The sequence below is a fragment of the Aegilops tauschii genome, chromosome 1, assembly GCF_002575655.3.
Source record: "Aegilops tauschii subsp. strangulata cultivar AL8/78 chromosome 1, Aet v6.0, whole genome shotgun sequence".
Classification (NCBI taxonomy): Eukaryota; Viridiplantae; Streptophyta; class Magnoliopsida; order Poales; family Poaceae; genus Aegilops; species Aegilops tauschii.
Genome location: NC_053035.3, coordinates 212,716,871 through 212,739,637, shown reverse-complemented (window position 1 = coordinate 212,739,637; position 22,767 = coordinate 212,716,871).

The window sequence follows — 22,767 nt, the reverse complement described above, 5'->3', positions numbered from 1 at the left end:
ACTACGGCCGTTGGATGGACATCGTACGGTCACTGGAGCTAGAATCGTTCATATTGACTAAAGTTGACAAAGGCCCCCGTCCTAGTCAACTTAGTAGGCCCACAAGTCAGCCTCCCCATGGTGGGTCCCAGCTAGCAGGGGGAGTATTCGTTTTTTTGTGCGTAATAAGGAGGCACTTCCTTGCGTGCGAAGATATAGCTGGTGGGTCTGAGCTGTCAGCAGCGGTAACGTTTTTTTCGTGAAATACAGAGGCCCTTTCGATGGGTCCGTGATGTCAAGTGTAGGAATCATTATTTTGCGCGTAATAAGGAGGCATTTCCTTGCGTGCGGCCATGGACCCAGCTGTCGGCCTCTCCACGTACAGTCCACTTCAGATGCATGTCGGTCGTTGACCACGTTGACCAGGCCGCGCCGAGAGCACCAGGGCGGTGGACGACGGCGAGGCCTAGGAAGGGAACGACACGGAGGCAGGGAAGACTCGGCAGTTGTTTCCCACGCGGATTACGACTATACGAGGGTTTACTGGTTCGTCTGCCATCGCCGGAGAAGAACAGCAGGTGTGGGTGAGTAGAGGGATGGCTAGGCCAGCGATGGGTGTACGGTGGGGCGGTGAGGCCTGCGCGGCAGCAGAGCCGGTCGCGGGGAGGAGGGAGCAGGCAGTCCCGCCGGCGCTTGTTTGAGCGGCTGGAGCAGGAAGAGCAGAGATTGAAGGAGCACGACGGCCGTTGGATGGCCATCCAACAGTCACTGCTTGTGCGTCAACCTTTTTTTAGGAAAGCCTCAAATCTGTGGAAAATAGCATACAACCCATGTGCCATTCTTTCTAATAATTTACAGCCCATTTGCTAATTATTAAGGTTTTTTTGGAGCCCATATTCTTTTTGTTAGCATTACAGCCCATATTGTGGCCACAGTTAAAAAATTATACGAAATTTTGCATATTTCGGTGCGGTCCGAAGTGTTTTTAATCCCGAAATTTTGACTCACATTCAAACTGATTTTAAAAATAAATGTATATCAATGTAAAATCCAACAAATTCTCCACGCATAAAAATTAATGTAATTTAAAATCTCGAAATGAAAAAAAGATATTTGAAACTAATTGCCGGTTTGATGTGTTTTAAAAATGTACAGCCCATTTCTCATTACTGATGGGCAATTTTCTCGGCCAGCCGAATGAAAGCTCTCCTCGTCTTGAAAGATTTGCAGCCCAACAGGCCTGACAAAGCGACTTACTTGGCAAATCACAAAAAAACTGGGCTGTGGCCGTGGACCCAGCTGTCAGCCTCTCCACGTATAGTACTCTTCCGATGGAAGTCGTTCCTTGACCACGTTGACCACGCCGCGCGGAGAGTACCACGGCGGTGGACGACAGCGAGGCCTAGGAAGGGGACGACGCGGAGCCGGGGAAGACGCGGCAGTGGAAGCCTGCGCGGAGAGGAGTACGAGGGTTCACGGGTTTGGCTACGGTGTGAGGCTGCCGTCGCCGCAGGGCCTGGCCAGTGGTGGGAATAGTAGGGGGCGGTGAGGCCTCCGCGGCAGCACAATCGGCCACGGGAGGCAGGAGCATGCGGGACGACCGGCGCTGCTTTGGGCGGCTGGAGCAAGAAGACCAGAGGTTGAAGAAGCACTACGGCCGTTGGATGGACATCGTACGGTTACTGGAGCTAGAATCGTTCATGTTGACTAAAGTTGACAAAGGCCCCCGTCCCAGTCAACTTAGTAGGCCCACAAGTCAGCCTCCCCATGGTGGGTCCCAGCTAGCAGGGGGAGTATTCGTTTTTTGTGCGTAATAAGGAGGCACTTCCTTGCGTGCGAAGATATAGCGGGTGGGTCCGAGCTGTCAGCGGCGGTAACGTTTTTTCGCGAAATACAGAGGCCCTTTCGGTGGGTCCCTGATGTCAGGTGGAGGAATCATTATTTTGCGCGTAATAAGGAGGCATTTCCTTGCGTGCGGCCGTGGACCCAGCTGTCGGCCTCTCCACGTACAGTCCACTTCAGATGCATGTCGGTCGTTGACCATGTTGACCAGGCCGCGCCGAGAGCACCAGGGCGGTGGACGACGGCGAGGCCTAGGAAGGGAACGACACGGAGGCAGGGAAGACTCGGCAGTTGTTTCCCACGCGGAGGGGAGTACGACTGTACGAGGGTTTACTGGTTCGTCTGCCGTCGCCAGAGAATAACAGCAGGTGTGGGTGAGTAGAGGGATGGCTAGGCCAGCGATGGGAGTACGGTGGGGCGATGAGGCCTGCGCGGCAGCAAAGCCGGCCGCGGGGAGGAGGGAGCAGGCAGTCCCGCCGGCGCTTGTTTGAGCGGCTGGAGCAGGAAGAGCAGAGATTGAAGAAGCACGACGGCCGTTGGATGGCCATCCAACAGTCACTGCTTGAGCGTCAACCTTTTTTTAGGAAAGCCTCAAATCTGTGGAAAACAGCATACAACCCATGTGCCATTATTTCTAATAATTTACAGCCCATTTGCTAATTATTAAGGTTTTTTTGGAGCCCATATTCTTTTTGTTAGCATTACAGCCCATATTGTGGCCACGGTTAAAAAATTATACGAAATTTTGCATATTTCGGTGCGGTCCGAACTGTTTTTAATCCCGAAATTTCGACTCACATTCAAACTGATTTTAAAAATAAATGTATATCAATATAAAATCCAACAAATTCTCCACGCATAAAAATTAATGTAATTTAAAATCTCGAAATGAAAAAAAGATATTTGAAACTAATTGCCGGTTTGATGTGTTTTAAAAATGTACAGCCCATTACTCATTACTGATGGGCCATTTTCTCGGCCAGCCGAATGAAAGCTCTCCTCGTCTTGAAAGATTTGCAGCCCAACAGGCCTGACAAAGCGACTTACTTGGCAAATCACAAAAAAACTGGGCTGTGACCGTGGAACCAGCTGTCAGCCTCTCCACGTACAGTACTCTTTCGATGGAAGTCGTTCCTTGACCACGTTGACCACGCCGCGCGGAGAGCACCACGGCGGTGGACGACGGCGAGGCCTAGGAAGGGGACGACGCGGAGCCGGGGAAGACGCGGCAGTGGAAGCCAGTGCGGAGAGGAGTACGAGGGTTCACTGGTTCGGCTGCGGTGTGAGGCTGCCGTCGCCGCAGGGCCTGGCCAGCGGTGGGAATAGTAGTGGGCGGTGAGGCCTCTGCGGCAGCACAGCCGGCCACGGGAGGCAGGAGCATGCGGCACGACCGGCGCTGCTTTGGGCGGCTGGAGCAAGAAGACCAGAGGTTGAAGAAGCACTACGGCCGTTGGATGGACATCGTACGGTCACCGGAGCTAGAATCGTTCATATTGACTAAGTTGACAAAGCCCTTTGTCCCCGTCAACTTAGTAGGCCCACAAGTCAGCCTCCCACCAAGGTGGGTCCCAGCTAGCCGGGGGAGTATTCATTTTTTTGTGCGTAATAAGGAGGCACTTCCGGTGGGTCCGAGCTGACAGCGAGGGGAACGTTTTTTTCGCGAAATATGGTGGCCCGTCAGGTGGGTCCCAGCAGTCAGGGGGCAAACTTTTTTCGCAAAATATGGTGGCCCGTCCAGTGGGTCCCTGCGGTCAGTTGGAGGAATCATTATTTTCCGCGTAATAAGGAGGCACTTACTTGCTGCGGCCGTGGACCCAGCTGAGACTCTCCACGTACAGTATACTTCCGATGGAAGTCGTTCCTTGACCACGTTGACCTCGCCGCGTTCCGTTGCATGCATGCGTCCATGGGCGTGGTGCGTCCCCACTGTCAGCCTCTCACGTACAGTCATCTTCCGATGACTCTCGGTTGTTGACCACGTTGACCACACAGTGCCGAGCGCACCCAGACTGGAACGACCCGGAGATGGGGAAGACGGGGCAGTGGAGTCGCAGATGGAGAGGAGTGGGAAACTTCACTGGTTCGGGTGCGCGGCAGCACAGCCGCGGTGCCGCCCATGGGAGACAGGAGCAAGAACAGAGGTTGAAGAAGGAGCACGGCTGTTGGATTAACATCCAACGATCCAGCTGCTAGAATTATTTGTTGATTAAGTTGACAAAGCCGTGCGTACACGTCCGCTTAGTAGGCCCACAAGTCATTCACCAAATCTTATGGGTCCCAGCTGTCAACGGGATGAATAATTTTTTTCGCAAAACAAGGAGGCACTTCCTTCCGTGCGAAGATACAGCCGGTGGGTACCAACTGTCAGGTGGAGGAAACATTTTTTTCAGCTTAATAAGGAGGAACTTTCCTTGCGTGCGACCATGGACCTCATGGATCCCAGCCATCAGGCTCTCCACGTACAGTCCTCTTCCGATGACTCTCATTTGTTGACCACGCCGCACCGAACGCAGCGAGGCGATGGACGACGGCGAGGCCCCGGGCGGGAACGACTCGGAGATGGGAAAACGCGGCAGTGGAGTCGCAGATTGAGAGGAGGATAAGGGTTATAACTGGTTCTGTTGCGGCGTGGGGCTGTAGTCTGTGGAGAATAACAGGAGGTGTCGAGGGGTGGAGGGATAGCCTGGCCGGCGGTGGGGTAGCGCTTCGCAGCGATGCGTGCTAAGCAGAGCCGCTAGCCGCCGGAGGCCGAACCAGGCGGTCCCGGCGACGCTGGAGGAAGAAGACGAGAGATTGAAGGTGCATGCCGGCCGTTGGATATAAATCCAATGGCTGTGGATGACACAATCATTTGTTGACCAAGTTGACAACGCCCTGCGTAGGCTTCGACCTATTGGCCCACATGTTAGCCTGCAAAAATGTGGCATATACTTAACCCATGTTTTCTAGAATGTATAGTCCATTTGCTGGGCTGGGTGAACAAATAATTTCGCGTCAATCAGGCCCATTTATATTTTCTAAGAAAACCCAGCCCATTTGCACTTCCTTGAAATACACGTATTAGGTGGGCTCGTTATATATATAATGTTATGTTAGAAGGAGCAATTAATATCAAAGAATAAACCGGAGAGGCACATTATATATATATATAATTAAGAAATTAGCGAGTTATTGCTCAAAATAAAAATGAGCGCATTATTATTAAATTGGTCCTTAAAATCTTCGCAAGCTTTTGTATGCAATCACCAGGATTTTCCTTGCCTGTGAGTCAAAAACAACCAGGATTTTCCTTGCCAACTTCCGTTAAACATTAACTTTTATAAGTTAATAACACGTGGGATGTTTTTATAATGTATATATAAGTCTCTATAAAATATATGATAATAGTAATAATATAAATATATATATGTGGTTAGAAGGGAAAACATAAATTGGACACAACATTACTTTTATAAGAGACCTGCGTTTTATACCTCACAGTAGGCATACTAACAAGTTCACACACAAATACAACAGAAAAGGTAAACATTCATATCAAACTCAGGTTCACATGACACGTTCATATTCATAGCCAACATTCACTATCAACAACTCAAAAGATTCATATATACACAAGCTCAACATATCTATGCATCCAAATGATTGATAGATCACACGACAATATTCATACATAATTCACAAAAAGATTCAGATATACACATGTTCACTATGTTTATGCATCCAAATGATTGAGATCACAGCCAATATGATCCATGGACGAACTTTAATTACCTAGGGTACAGACTGGTAAATGGTGTTCAATCGGAGGTACTTCTTGCTAAAATTAGTTCTTGTACGAGTAAACTTTCGAGTACATAAGAGGCAGCACAGACAATCTGAACTTTGCTTGTAGGTTTATCCTCAAATAGTGGCCTCATGCCGAGGGAGGTTTGAGCAACTTGGCCACTACTTTCATCCAACTAGTTTACTGGCTCATCTTGGTCCCGTATCTCGCCAAAATTCTACATTGCAGATGAGAAAGGAGGCGGTTGAGAAAATGAACCACCCAATTTTTTTGTGCAGTTCAACTGAAATGGAGCATCCTTGGCATGCAGACTGATTAAGTGCCTGATGAATATACGCGTCAACCAACTTGTCTGGAATCTTTAGACTCCATGCCATATAGTTCACTACCATATGTGCCGATAACCAAAAGGCACAAGTTCGGACCAAAGACTGGACTGCATTTTTCTGGGCTATGCACCAAGCAATATTTTTGGCGTTCACTCTCCTAATACTTGGAGTTTGATAATTGGTTGACACTGGTTGATACTCGAATGAATATAGGCACTTCTTGTCAACATCGATGCTTGTCTGAGTGAACTTTGGAGTACATAGCAGCAGCATAAGTACCTGTCCATCTGATCATTTTGTGCAGTTCTACTGAAATCACCCGATGTAATGATTTACCTGCGAGTTCAGGCTCCAAATTACTCCTTTATGAAATCGGCAAACAGTAGCACAATACCAAATTACCAATACATATGACAGGCATAATAATCAGGATAAAGACCAGTACCAACCTGTGTGAGGTAGCATATCAATTACTATTTCCTTTGACTAGAAGCCAAGATAAGCCAAGCGACTGACAGCAAAGGAAGAAAGCAAGCGGAGATTAGCGACTGACAGGAAAGGACGGAAGCTGTCGAGGTAATGAAGCACCCAAAGTTTTTGTGCAGTTCCACCAAAATCGAGCATCCTTGTTGGCACATATATCGAGAGAGTGAGATTACTGTAATAGTGGGACTAGTTGATGAAACATACACTAACAAATAGAAGCACCCTCATTATCTTAATGGGTAAAGTTAGCAACATAGTAGTCTTGCTTAAAGAGAGGTATTAGTTTATTTAATCAGTGCCAATTAGCTCAACTCAACACTCAAAGCATTGCCATTTATCATAGGTTGCAAAACTTTAACGTGCAAAGATAAAGGAGTTTCTCATGACAGTAGCACGATACAAATAGAGATGACAGCAAACTAATATGGATGAAGGCCTTAGGCCCGTACCAACCTGAGAAAAAAAGCTTATTCATGTAGTCCCATAAGAGATGATAAAGCACTCACTGGAATCACACAATAGTATATATTTTTGTGCACTTCAAATGTATGGTTGAAATCACTCTTGTTTACCAGTGCTGAGATTATATCGAAAGATTATCAAGAACTTCCAGCAGAGTTAAAGCACTGGCTGGGATACAGTTCATTGTATTGTCTTGTGTAGTTCCACTAAAATGTATGATTGGCACAACATGATCCCTGTTTGCACAAGTAGGAACAAGGTGAAACCTTCATTAGCTTAGTGAGAAAGGATAGGAAGACACTAGCATATTACTCAAACAGTAGCATCAAATTCATGATGGACAATACGCAAAACATTGCCTCATTGACCCAATGACAATAAATTGACATGCAAAACAATAGCACTATTATGTCATGACACTAATAATATTCCCTCCCTGCTCCACCACATGATTCACCTCCATAGACAAACATACACACGTACATGATTCAGCATAGGGTCCTACTAAAGATTTGTTTAACTCCAACAGGAAAATTAGGCAGTAATAAATTAGTGGTACTTAAGTACTCCTAATTAATTAAGTGAGACAGCAGAAGTGGAAAGGCTCCCTGGAGGATCGTCTCACATGTAAGGTAGTCGTTGCCGGAGCCCTTGAATGGCCTCGACTGAGGCCTCTGGCTTCAGCAAGATCGCCTTGGCACTGTTTATTCTTCTTCTTCTTCCTCTTCATGCTCTGTTTCTCTTTCTCCTCACCAGTTGGTGAAACCAAGTACATGATTGGCCTTCTAATTCAGAATTGGTTTTTTCAGTGAGGGAGTACAAGTGTACTAGTAAAAAACAGCATTATGTTCTCATGGCAGTCGGAAAATAGAGATGAACGCATGCATTAAATATCATTCTTACCTAAAGGAAGGTTATGGCGCCAATATGGATGATGAGGATTGGAACACAGATCTCCCTTTGTGAAGTTCCACCAAAATGAACCAACTATTCCATTGTGACATTCCAGTTAAACAGCACAAAAGTCACTTCTTTTAAGAAGAGTTTTGTGCAGTGCACCAAAAGGTCACAACAGCAACCAGGTGAATTGGATATCCCTGTTTGCACAAAAAGGCACAGAGGAAACAGTCAGAGTCTCAAACAATTACAGGCAAAAACATTTGGCTAAACTTGTCATGGCTTATAACAGTGGCATGGCTTCATTTTTACCAGGAACATTAGATTAAGAACAGCTAAGGCTGCGTTTGGTTCACAGGTTTGGTGCAGGATTTTCGTAGGAACACAATGCCTATGGTATTCTTTCCCTTCCAACCGTTCGGAACACGTGAAAGGTGAATAGTGTTTCATAGGAAAGCTGGTCTGGTAGTACTGATTCCATAGGATTAGAAACATCCACGCGCTGCTCATTTTTTGGGCGGAAGCCCGAGGCAGGCGCTCGCTGCCATGCGTTAGACAGGTTGTTGTGCTGTGTTGCCGGAATAAAAAAATCAACCTATGTGTGGTACGTGAGGTGAGGACAAGAGTAGTCACTGTGCAGCTGAATAAACAAATAGCATCTCATACTTCCAAGCATGCTACTCAAAAAAAACAAATCTGTACATTTCGTAGTCCATCCGAACACATTCTCTTGAGAGTTTCCTCCGGTTCGCCGTTCCATAGTTTTATACCTACATTCCTTTCCTATTCCTCTATTTTCATCAAGACCAATGTTTTCTGCCCCTTTATTCCGAACGGAGCCTAAATATTTGGTATAAGGGCATGGGATAGTGGGTGCACCAGCAGTCCAGCACCATGTACGTAAACAGGGGCATAAAGTGGTGATTCATAGTTTGTTGCCCCGAGAAACAAACATCCACGAAACATATCTGGGTTGGTCCCATTTTTTTCACTCTAGCCACCTACTCCTATGTGTGGATAGCAAATCTAGTCCTGGTCATACCACTGTGTACAGCGTTACCCCTATATTTCCCTTTTCGACCAAGAGACCGGTTGGATGACCAGTCTGTACTACTTTCACTCCCTTTCCTTCCTGTTTGTACCAAGTCCGATATACATACTAAATTCCCCCACCCCCACTTTATTTCTTGTTTGAACCAAGTACTCCCTCCGTCCGGAATTATGTGTCATCAAAATAGATGTGTCTAGAACTAAAATACATCTAGATACATCCATTTCAATGACAAGTATTTTCGGAGGGAGGGAGTACAAGATTCGACTCCATGAAGTAGCTTTACCTCTAACAATAGAAGAAGAAAAATGTGACGTTGGACCATCCGATCGAGAGGGGCTGAGAGGTAGAAAATGATGCACATGCAGCGACGTAGTGAGCTGGGGAAGTAGAGCTAAGGCGGTTTCGAACGAAGATATACCTGAAGGTCGTCGGGATGTGGATAGGTGGGCGGCGGGAGGCCGGATCTGCCCACAGGCAACGACGAAGGGATCGGAGGACCTCCCGCGCCGGCGCTCGGCCAGAGATAACGGTGCAGCCGGCAGTGGGTCTCCTCCCTCGCTGTCGGCGACGGCCTAAATGCTGCCCCTCCTCCCCTTCACCAGCGGAGGGGGATACGTCCGGATCTGTAACCAGCGGTGAGGATAGAAAGCCAGTGTTTTTTGAAGGGAGAAAGACAGTTTTACTACCCCTATCTTGTTTAGATCTGGAGAGGATGAGAGTGTGTGAATAGGGCAACCCTAGCAAGCAAGCGCGGAGGCTCCGGCCTATATATACTTAGTGGGGTAGTTTTCCTTTTTCACTCCATCAAAACAATCGTTTAAAACTGTGTACTACTACATGCCAGGTCGCGGTTTTTTTAGTTGTTGATTGTTTTTTGAGATAGCTACCCGCTTGTTCCAAGTGGTGTTACAGTGTGCCAGGTCGCACTTTGTATCGTTCAAGTCTGGTACTACAAGTCCCTCCATTAAATGAACAACCAACCCCTCGTAAAAATTGTGAACAAGCCCACGGCTAAAATTAGCGGAAACGTGGGTTGCCCCAACATGCATTATTATTTATATTTTCTACTCCCTTCGTTCCTAAATATAAGTCTTTTTTATAAGCCACACCTAAGACAAGAATTTTTTTATTAGCAGTGAACCCCACATGTCATAGACACAAAAATTGTGGCAAGATTCCCTTAGGCAAGCCAAAGTGTGTCTAACAATTTGAGCAACTCAGGTTAGGCAAGTGTGGCAAGTGTGGGAAAAATAATGTGGCAACATAAAACAAACATAGTCACAATCCAAACAGCCCCGTAATTTTTTGTGACATGCATGAAAATTTGGTTAGTTAAATTTATAGTCAAAATTTGTCAAGGTGCATCAAATCAACACATGCAAGTATCAAAAGGAAAGTCACGGCATGCATGCATGCGTTGTACTCCCTCCGTTTCCAAATATAAGTCTTTTTAGAGATTGCAACAAGTGACTACATACGAAGCAGAATATGTCTACTCCTACATACGAAATAGCCCATTTTAAATGTGTAAAAAGACTTATATCGAGTGCAGTGCTTTGATGTGTCGCGTCAACTCGTAGAAGACCGAGAAATTTGATTACTACAACGCCCTCTCCCTCGCGGAATGAGCTCCGGTGCCTTAACTCCACCTGCCTTTGGCTGCATGACAGGAGGGCCAACCACCTGTTGGGCCCACCTGTCATAGACGCAAAGGTAGGAGCAGTAAGTAGAAGCTTTCGCTACACGCTATCCCTCCCGCACGAGGTGGACGGACATGCAGCAGTGGATTCGATACTGTAGAAGTAGGAGTAACATCATTGTTCGTCTTCTCGAAGAGGCGAAGAGCCAAGCGCAACCCGAACGTGGCAGTTGCGAACGCTCGCGTGGTGCGGTTCCTTGGAGTACTAGCCAGGCTCTTGCATGAGACAAAATTGCTATTGTTTAACAATTAAACTCCATTATCCATTGGTTGATACTCATTCTGCATAGGTCCACGCGCTTAGAACCGTTTCCTCCTGGGGTCACCAATGTTTATTTGCTAATTAATAGCATTGCATGCAATGAACTAGCCATTGCAAGTCATTAAAAGCATGCACACCTCTCATCTCTTATTGGTTGATATGTCAAGAAACAAGAACCAAGGTAGAAGTTAATGCACCGCGCCTAAGTGTTTTGGGACTATTTGGTTTTCGTAAGATGACTTACACACCTAGATGGAGGGAGTAGTATAGCCCTGTAAACCGGAAAGGGGTATTTGCCTTTCTAGAGATTTCAACAAGTGACTAGACTACACCGTGTGCAGTACTCCCTCCATTTCGGTTTATAGGGCTCAAATCTCAAATCTCATGAACCAAGGCATTTTGCGATTGGAGGAATATATCTCGTGCTTTACAAAACTACCCTAATTAAACTCATGCATTAATTACGTAGTTCTCTCGTTTTCCTCTCCGCCTTGGTCGCGGTGCACAATATTGAGCACTTCTATATGACTAGCCACTCTATCTACATGCGGGACATTTCAAAGCATCCGGGCCCGCGTGCCATCCACCAAATCACAACGAGGTGCTACAGTCGAGACTCACCTGTCACCCCGGTGTGGCCGTCAAGACCCGTCATATCACAAAACCCACACCTTTACCAGCAGTGGTAAGGTGGCCTCCAAGTTGGACTGGACGAAGCAACCATCATTTCACTGGAACACTCGTTCAAGCCCTTTCTTTCCTTTCTTGAAGAAAACCTCACTCCAGGCTACTCACTTCTGCCATTTTTCTTCTGTACCGACGAAGGAAAGGTGGGCGAATCAGTTATGCTGCTATATTTTCATTCCAAGAATCTTCTTTTTGCGAAGCACCGACCGATTCTCACATCCTATTCTTTTCCCGTTTTCATTGCGATTGTGGTTTCCTTTCGATTGCTTTTTGTTTGTCATTTCATTGATGGATCCTGGAGCACTAGGCAAAGAGCTGCCGGCGGACAACCCGCTGGAGACAGCGATCTCCAGGAAGCGAGCACCGACCAACGAGTTGACCATGTTGGCGGGCCAACCCATGGAGACGAAGAACTCCAAGAAACAAGCACTGGCCAAAGAGTTGAGGATGTTGGCGGACGAACTCATCAAAGAAAGTTGGAAGAACAGCAAGGGCCCCACCGTGCCTACCCCAGGAACTCTGATTTCCACCTATGTGAGGCTCAAGACTGAGTTTGAGGAGATAGTCGCCGTTGAGAAGCAGTATTCCCCTGGCAAGGTGATGGCCCCCATCGAGGACGAGGAGATGGCCCCCGGAGGGATGAGATCCCCCGGTGAGCTGCACAAGGTAAAAAATAATGGCTTATTACCATAGTTGTGGTTTTTGATTATTTGCAATGTGCTTGCTAATATGTTAGGGTTGTGCAGGTGCCGGTGGACGTCCTTGATGATTCCGATGTCGTGGCCCGTCCTATTGGCATCGCCCCGGAGTTCGATTCCGATGCCGCTGTCCATCCTGTGGACATCGCCCCAGAGATCGATTCCGATGTCGCGGTCAGTCCTGTGGACATCGCCCCAGAAATCGATTCCCATGCCGCTGTCCGTGCTGTGGTCATTGCCCGAGAGATCGATGACAATAAATAGTTGGTCGCGCTAATCCTTCAGGGTAGTTTGCATTGCCCTGTGTTTAATTACCAGAACGATGCGTGTTATCAAACCATCTTAGGGCTAGTGCACTGTCTTGTGTGGGCGGATCTTGCTACTTTTGTTTGATAGTGAATCATGCGATGAATCATGCGAACCCTCTCCGAGTTATGGAAACCGATGTATCCTCACCAGCTTTTGATGTAATATATGGCATGCTTAGATGTAAGTTTGAACTGTTTATCATATCAGCAGGGCTTGTTTGATGATTCTTGGTGTTAGTAGGCTAGCTACTGTGCGAGCTATAGTACTTGCAAAACACTCACCGAAGAGAAACGTTGGGGCTGATGAGCATGTGGTATGCTTATACTTATCCCTCGTCGATCGACCAATAGCCCTAGCTCCTAAAATTGTAGGCTTAGCGATCGATCAGACAATAGTCGACATACATTCAGGCCTCATTTGGTTCATAGGGTAGGAAAATCGTAGCAAAAGTACAGAGAACGTGCAACAAAAAATCATAGCAGTGCAGAGACGTACTCCCTCCGTTCCAAAATAGATGACCTAGGCGGGCTAGTTTGGCCTAGTGGGTTTCAGTGATATGACGTGGTACAGTGCTGTCCAGTCTTCGCGTGTGGTAGCAGTATTGCGGGTACAGTAAGTTTTCTTGAAGAAGCAGAATTCAACAAAGTCATGATGGTTCCTTCGTCCGAACAACTTACAATGGGAAAGGTTGGGCCTGCGATACGACCGGGGTAGACCAGGATAATTTTGTGCATGGCAGGTGGACCAGGATGGTTGACGTCCCACATGTCGGCGAATGAAAGTATTCTTTCCGATATAGAGGACGAGCAATGAGTATTCATTGTTTATTTTTGATGAAAGCTATTGTCTCCACTGTTACGACGGAGGAGTGTGAAACACGGCAGCCCAGTGAACTTGGCATGTGCACCACTCCCTCCTTCCTCATGTAATGCCCAGGTTACAGCTTTTCTCACTTTATCTCTATCTATTTCCTCTCAAATGTTTTTTACCTTTCTTTTTTTAAGACACAATTGTTTTTATGCCTTTTTTTAGAATTATTTTTTTATACCTAGGAGCACGTGTAGAGACGAGCTCTTGCAGAGCCCACTCCTTGACTTTGTCAATGCCTCTCTCTCCTCCACATAAGGAGTACTACTTGCTATGCATGCATGCGGCGGGCAGCTGGCATCTTGAGGGGCTAGGGCGGTGAGAGCGGGCTCCGGAAGCGGTCCGGACTCCAGCAGGGCCCACCTCACATTATCACCATATATTTCTTGGAGTCCGTGCGCGGCGGGTGGGCGATCTCTTCTCCCTCCCCTGTTTCTCTCTTCTCAGTCGACGCCCGCCGAGCGATTAGATTTCGGCTATCGACGGTTAATTCAATTATGGTCCCACATGTCAGTGAAATTGCAAGACAACGTGTGTCCCCTCTGGTGAGCGGCGTGCGAGCCGGACTGTCGGGGTTGCGACGCGTACGAGTCGTAAGTGTGCCGCCTTTTCCTTTAGAACTTGCAAAGCGTAACATTTTCGCGCGATCGATCGATAGAAATCCAGAACAAAATGACGAGGGCGGTGCTTTCCCGCTCGTTAGGCGGGCTAGTTTGAGTGATATGACGTGCTACAGTGCCATCCACTTGCTCCATTTTTATGTAAGCAAGAGTTTACACTCTTACGCGGGAGGAGTGCGAAACACCGCAGATCTGATTTTGATCGAGGGATAACTGTTCCCTGCCAAATAATGGAGGATTGTTAGCGATTATAGCATGATAGTTAGGGCATCTCCAGCGCTGGCCCACAAATTTACACCGACATCTGCCCGAGGACACTGATGGATGCCATCCGATGCTGCCCGCATACCTTCGACAACTATATGAACTAACCGGACGAAATTCATGCAAACAAAGCAAATTTCAAATTAACCGGATGAAATTCATTACATTTCAAAAACTTTTCCTACAAACTGGACGAAATTCATTACATATTTCGTACAAACCATACTAAAACCTACTGTAAACCTAATCTAAACGATCGCCGGCGCCCGACCACCATGTCCGGCCATGAACCCGAGAAAGCCGGCCATTGCCTTTGCCTCCTCCTCATCCACCTCGATAACCTCCTCCTCCAGAGCGGCGGCGACCTACCGTGTACTACTCTTCCTCGCTGCCGGCTGCGGCCGCGCACACGCGCCGGCTTCATGGTCGTGGCGGCGGAGGGCGTCCGGGGGGGTGCCGGCGATCTCCTTCGTTTGCTCTTGCGACAGTACGTTGAAGAGAGCTTTGGAGCGCGCTCGGAGCGGAGCCGCCGATGTCCCTCGTCTGCTCCTGCGACAGTACGTCCAAGAGAGCTTCGGAGCGCCAGGAGGCCATGGTTGAAGTGGTGCCGACAGAAGGAAGGGACCGGAGGAGAATAAGTGTGGGTCTATGGCTATGGCTGGGAGCTGGGGCTCAAGTTAATATAGCGGGCGAATGGCAATGAGCCGCGGCAGACGGATGGACAACTGGCGCCGGAGTAGGTTCGTCGGGCGTGAATGCGGACGCTGCTTCAGTGACTTAACTGCAGATGCGTTTGGGTTACTGGCATGTGGGCCCAACGGGCATCTGGCCCGCATGTCAGTGACACACCAATTGCACCTGCAGTTAAGTCCGATGAATGCGGCATTGCCATTCTGGAGAGACGGTGACCGTTTCAGGCGGGAAGCGCGCGCTAGCGATGGAAGGGGTTTCGGTGTGCAGTGGCACTAAGATCGGTCGCTCACGATAGTACATACTCCGTACCATACTACCATAGTACCCTCTCTAGCTTAGGCTGTTTTATAGATTGTCGTTGTGATGGACGATATACATGAGCAAGGCGGTCCGAGTATGACCGTTGGTGTTGAGCCAGGTGAATACATGCTCGGCGTTCGCGTAGGCCTCCATCAAACGTCTAAACAGTAATGTCAGGCACCGCCGGGGCGCGCAGGTGATGGGCTCGCCATTTATGTTGCGCCATGAGCAGGACTTTGATTTAGAGGGCGACGTGCATGCATTAGCATGCTTTGACAGCGTGAGCGTGAGTGTCTGACGCAAAGTATTTCATTTTCATTTGGCTGACAAGGGTGCGTTGCAGCGACGAGTCCGTGGTTTGATTCCCCACATACGCATAATTTTGGTTTTTACATTATTTCTTTCTCCATTGATAGGTAGGCCCGCGTAGATAGATAAAGAACATGAGCTGAGAGGCGCATGCGAACTTTTTGACTGGTCAACCCGACAAATACGGAGCTATACGCTAAGCCAGTGACCGTATAATCACCATATCTCGTATACAATGATCAAAGTGAGCTATCAAGACAAGTTTGATGACCACCAATGCATTTTACTCGGTAATAAATGACCAGGATTGAAGGGGAATCCAAATTTGCTTCGTCTTCTGTCCTTGAGCTCTTGACAAACCAATGCACTATACGGTTGTCTGGCCACTCCACCCCAGAGCTCTCACCAAGCGTCGTTCATGCCACCGCGCCGCACACTAACCGGTAAGGCAGCGATGGCATCCCGCCGCGCCGAGTTCCTCGCCGCCCACGACCGCACACAAAATGGTAGGGAAGCGATGGCATCCCGCCGTGCCGAGTTCATCGCCGCTCGCGACCTCACATCTATGTGGGAGGAATTTGAAGATGCCAAGGCCGAATGGGCGGTAGAGCAAGAGGCGGCCAAAGCCGCACAGAGGGAGCGGAAAAGTCAGAAAGCACTCAAGAAAAGAGAGGCCCGCCGCCGCAAGAAAGAAAAGGACGCACGCGTTGCTGCGGAGAGGTCGGCGGAGATCCAAGCACGGTGGGGTGTCACCGACAAAGCCGGAAAGGAGAACGACGGCGTCTGGCCAGCATGTGAGAAGTAGTAGTACTAGTAGTTAGTGTGTGTGTCTGTGTCCGAGTACGAGCATGTACCAATACTACTAGTTACTACTGTAGTTTTTAGAGCAAATTACCAGTACATTAGCCTAGACTAAATGGAAAAATTCCTATCCTAAGCATCAAATGGCATCTCTTTCTCTATAGGAATTGAGATGCATGTCATCTCACTTCCTATGATTTTCATATTCCTATCCTATGAACGAAAGGAGGCCTCTCTTGGAGTAACTACTGTAGCTAGCAGTACTGCTGGTACAGTAGTTTTCATCAAGAAGCGGAATTCAACGAAGTCATGATGGTTCCTTCGTCCGAGCAACTTCAAAGTGGGAAGTGGGCCTGTGATTTGACGGCTCATTAGTCATTGTTACTACGGCGCGACGTCCCACATGTTGGCGAACGGAAGTATTCTTTCCGATATCGAGGAGCAAGGAAACCGCGTGGAGTTCTGCGTGCATGGCAAGTGGACCAGGATGGTCGACGTCTCACATGTTGGCGAACGGAAGTATTCTTTCCGATATCGAGGAGCAAGGAAACCGCGTGGTATAGTATCACTGCTGATTGGTTCGCAAAAAAAATAGTATCACTGCCGATTTATAATTATTTTTTATTTCTGATGAATGCTAGCGTTTCAACTCTTACAACGAAGGGTGCCAAACACGGCACGTGCTGGATGTCCCACACGTCAGCGAAAGGAGTGGGACATGAACAGCGTGGTAGAGCCCAGCGTAAAAAAACAGCGTGGTAGAGCGTCTCCACTTCTTCCACTTCTGGGTCGAAGACCACACGTAGTAGTACTTAGTGGTATGAACGATACAAAGTGCGACCTGGAGAGAAAGAAACATCTAGTTGGAAGGTCTCGGGGCATACACGTAAACAAATATAAAAGTTAATATGTGCCTCCAACTAATATAGTAGTAGTAGAGTACTTAGGCACGTACTCCATAACATCACCGTGCATTGCACGTACAACATTTAGTGGTAGTACGTAGTAAGAGACAAATGCCGCCCAAGAGTTCCCTTCTCGACCTACTTTTGGGTGTTTGGTAGAGTGTATGGAGGGTGCATGAGTCCACACTAATTTAGCACAGATACACTAGAAGCATGCATGAAGAGAGCATGCATGAAGAGGGTTGTTGAGTTGAGCATGTATGAAGAGGGAACAACTATGCTGAGACGAGAATGCAACCAAACACACCCTATATGCCACGCATGTTCATACCATTTGTGCCTTTCTACTTCACTTACTGCGCTACATTACTCAGGTTCGTACGTCCACTCCTGGGTACATGTCCGTCTCGTAGTTCCAGTCCCACGTGTTCTTCATATAGATGGAACGATCCTTGCATAACACGTGCACCTTGATGCTAGATGTCTCGCGTGTTGGCAAAAGGATGAACAAAGCTCACGTAAAAAAATAGAGTGCAAGAACATAGATTCCGGACGACTGAGAAGGAGCAAGGAACCTCGTGGTGGAGCGTCTGCACTCATAATATTTAATATTATTCAGCGATATAAAATTAACCAATCATCTCCACAATGGACTGGAAGAGTACGAAACACGGCAGCCCAGTGTAGTTACATCATACTAGTACATGGCTAACCCACGCTATCACCATATTTCTTGGCTTCCGTGCGACACCTATCTCTAGTAATCCAGCAGCCTGTATCGCTTCTCCCTCCTCGTCTCTATCAAAGTGCGACGGGCTAGCATTTCTGCCGTCTATTGAGGTCGGTTAACTATCACATGTTAGCGACATGCCAAGAGCATTCTAAAAAAACCCTTTCACGTTCCGTTTTCAAAAAGAAAAAAATCCTTTCACGTACGAATTTGCCTGTATGCTTTGAGCAACTTGCATGTCCTATACTGCTCCTGTTTGATACTCTAACTTAGCTAGAGGTTAGACTAACTCATGACTAACCCTGAACTAACTGTAGCCAAAGAGGTGTTTGGGTGACAGGGTTAGATTGACAATAAATGCACTTCGTGGATAGAGAAAAGTGATTTTTCAGTGGTCCCAATGAGAACTATCTCCAGTTAGCACCTCTTGGGTGGGATAGTTTTTTTTGGTGGGTTCAGTGCAACTTGCTCCAATTTAAACCCTCATGCTTGGATACTTTAGGGCTATTTCAGCCCCAACTAGCTCAAACTAACTCTAACCCATGGATCCAAACAGGGCCTATGGCCAGTCTCGACGCGGAGCAGTCGCGTGCACCGGGAAGCGGCGCTCTCTCGGCCGTCGTGCCACTTCAAAGCCGGCGCCAGTGAGAGGTCGCCTCCGCTCTGGCCGGGCATTAATGCGGCACTGACGCTCCAGGGCGACGCTGACCGTTTCACGCGGGAAGCGCGCGCTGGCAAGGGAGTATAGGTTTTGAACCGTTTCAGGTGTAGTACTGGTAGTTTGCAAAACTACTCAATTATTGCACTCAGTTTCCTAAGAAATTGTGGTAAAAAACGTTACTCGATAGCCCGCTTCCCTTCTCCTTCCTCTTCCACCGCCCGCGCACATCCGCGGGAAGCGACCGGTCAACCCTTATATAGGAGTGCTAGCACAAAAAGATGCATGCATGACCACTAAAATTTCCATATTAAAGCGCCGCTCCGGCGGGAGTATGGCATATGTTGTTACCTTCGGCTGGCCCATGGCTACCGGGCGACGGCGACCAGAGAAGAGGCGGCGGGAGGGGAATGAATGCAGCTACTATTTGGGTTCGCCTTCCGGCTTAAATAAATGCGCAGCATCACGTGTACCCGCGGGTGCACAAATTGTAACATACGTGTCTGCTTAAGTGGGCGTCACGTAACTGGTGTGTGTGTGTGAGAGAGATTCTGAGAGACAGAGTGTGTGTGTGCGACTCTACTCTTCGGACATGTACTCAACCTTTTGCATCGGGATATAAGTATAATGGTATTTACTTTAGCTAGTGATTTACATGGCCATGTCAACGTGGTTGTGTCAAAAAATATCACTTCCTGCTCGTGATTTGCGTTATATAATTACAAGCAAGATTCTCGTGCATTGCACGGAACATCAATATGCATTTTTTTACAGAACACCTGTTGTGATTGACCCATGCAGGAGTAATCCCATGTGTAAAAACTAATGATATCTCGAGAATTTTATCGGAAAACTGGTATCTCGAGAATGTCATTGAAAAAATGAAAGATGAGAGATAAGGCGAGGAGGAGTGGATCGTGGTGGTGACTGGTGGTCGGAATGGGCGGAGGCATGGGGATGGACGGCGCCGGCAGGCGGCTGCGGCCACCATGCATCCTAGATTGTTCCAGAGACTTATTCCTTTTTTAATTGCTGAGCAATGAGGTTGCGGGAGATAATGATGTGGAGAGAGGTGCGGGTATCTTTTGTAAAATTATCATAGTTTGCTTTCTATCCTCAGATATAGATCATACGGTCTGTATTACAAGATGGCAGGCACACCATCACCGCCAACTCGTTTTCTATAAGGGTACAGATGATAAGTTTGCTGACTACTAAAGTAAAGTGGAATTTGTCCATGTTATGCAAGTAAATAAAGGTGATTGTTTATCATACGGGTAAGGTTGGATGAAGGGTGGTAGGAACAAATGCTCCGCCTAGAGCATGTGTGTGTGAGATGGAGTCTTAGTGTGTGTGTGGGGGGTGTGTGTGTGAGAGAGAGAGAGAGGAGAGAGAGATGGAGTCTTAGTTTGTGTGTGTGTGTGAGAGAGAGAGAGAGATGGAGTCTTAGTGTGTGTGTGTGGGGGTGTGCGTGCGTGCGTGCGTGTGTGTGTGTGAGAGAGAGAGAGAGATGGAGTCTTAGTGTGTGTGTGTGGGGGGGTGCGTGCGTGTGTGTGTGTGTGTGTGCGCGTGTGTGTGTGTGTGTCGCGGGGTCCTCTGTGGCGGATGTAATTTAAGTGTGCATGGCTTCATCATAGAGAGGTGATGTGTATGGCAGAGGCCACCAACGATGGGGTGCGAGAGAGAAAATGCCCGTAGAGAGGGAAGAGAAGGTGTGTGCGCATGAGAGGAGTCGACATCGAGAGAACGTGTTTGTTCGAGAGACACTGAGGAAGACTACTATATATCGATGGTGCATGTAGGCGGGAATTAAACAAAGGGATGGTCTTATTGGTTTTGGGGATATAGGGGAAGAGTGAGAGGCGGGGGGGGGGGGGTAGCTAGAAGGAGATTGTTAAGTGTGAGTGTGTGTTTTACCCATCCAGGCGGAAGTTATGTGCACAAAAGAGGAGAATGATTCGATGTGGCGTTAGGATTGAGGGTAATTAACTACGTATGGAGACATAGAGACCTTGAACGTGCATGTGTGAGAGGTATACATGTATACGTGGGATGTGTGTGTGCACGCACGCGCATGATCGAGATAAAAGAAAGAAGACATAAGTCATAAGATCAACGACATGGGAGAGACGGATCGGTATGACAATATGCATGCATGTGAGAATGCAGGGAAGAAGGCCCGACAATTGAGCATGTGTTTTTGTCTTTAAGAGATAGTGGCATGGGCTAGAGCATGCATCTATGGCCAGTAGAGGGAGTGAGGCGTAACGATTGTGCAAAAGAGACCAACCTATAAAGGCATATGTATGGAGAGACATATATAGTGTGGGTGATAGGAAGCAAGACTCCGTGCGAGAAAGAAATGTTGATGGAGAAACTACAAATAGATACAGAGATGGAGATGCTAGCTAGAGGGACATCCGCTAGTTTGGGTGTTGGAGATGACCGTCGGGTGGTTCAAAGGGTGAAGTTATATATGTGTGTGAGAGGGCACTTGACTGCATGTAGAGAGAAACATATGTAGTGTGCGTGATAGGAATCAAGAGGGAGGGCGAGAAAGAAGGTTGATGGAGAAACAGATAAATAGAAAGATAAAGATGCTAGCTAGTGTGCGTTAGAGATAGGAGTCGAGTGGATCAGAAGGCTGGGTTATGTGTGTGGGTGTGAGAGAGATAGAGAGAGGGTGCATGTGAGTCACATACAAACAGATATCAGAGAGAAATGAGATCCAGAGAGACGGAGTTTTGTGTCTGTGAGAGAGAAAGATATTTCACAACGAGAGTGATAACTAGAGAGACATACGAGGGAACGCAAGATATCTCTAGGGAGAGAGGGTGTGTGTGAGCGACATACAAGAGAACAATGGAGAAATATGAGACCCTGGGAGACAGATTTTGTGTTTGTGTGTGAGAAAGAGACATTGAAGAGGAAGAGTCGTAGGTTCTCATATCTAAGGAGCGAAAGACATCTCTGTATGAGGGGTGTGCGAGTGGCACACATGGGAATAGTAGAGAGAAATGAGACCGCGGGAGACAAAGTTTTGTGTTTGTGTGAGAGAAAGAGATTCCACATGGAGAATCATAGTTAGAGACACATAGCAGGGAGCGAGATATACTTAGAGAGAGATAGAGTGATGAAGGTCGAGGGAGAGAGTACCGTCAGTGTGTTACGAAGATAAAAGATCATTGTCAACATACAGGTAGCATGAGAGATACCTGAGAGACGATGAACGCGTATAGGTCCAGAGAGATAGTCCTATATAAGCATGAGTGATAGCTATATGAGACGAATATCTGGATTAAAGGGGATTCAAATATTTAAACTGGAGATCACGACATCGATAATACCATCACGCAAATTGGTGTATCAAACATGCATATTCATTTGAATTTGGGCACACATGTAATGTTATATAGTTTATCAATATTGGTGATCCATAGATTCTTCAATTACAAACAATGCATGGTTTATATGCAATTAATGTCTAAACGGGATTACACTATATGTTGCGTGTGTGAAACACATTATACATGTTTGAGAAGTAAAAAAACCCGCATGAAACACACATTAATTGGAGACAGTTAGCGAGGAACGCATACATTGGATTTCAACATAAAGTGGTTTCAAATATTTGAAAATCCAAATTGATGGATACAACCTTATGAATCTGAGATCATGCCATTTGTAAACCATATTTATGTGTAAATGGTGTTGTGCTTTTGAAAGTATATATAAAAAATGATGTATATAGAATGTAATTCCAATTGAAAATGGATCCCGCCCGAAAAAAATAGAATACAAACGGGATTCGAATTGAGTTGGCACGGTAAACGTGCACTCTGCAAAATTTGAACGAAGCGGGGAAAGTCGCAGTAACCGCCCGAAACGAAAATCTGCGAGATGGAAATCACTACTGCCTATCCCTGCCACGCAAAGCCTATCTGCTGGATTTCTATAGGTTTTGATAGGGGTAGGTTTGTAATTTCACCCAAACATGATGTAACCGCCTCTCACCCGGATTCATACACGGTGGGCGCCAAAACACAGTGTGTCCTCGGCCGAAATCGACTCCCTCCCCGATTCATATTGATACACGGTGGGTGCCAAAAACAAACTCTCGTCGGCAAATATT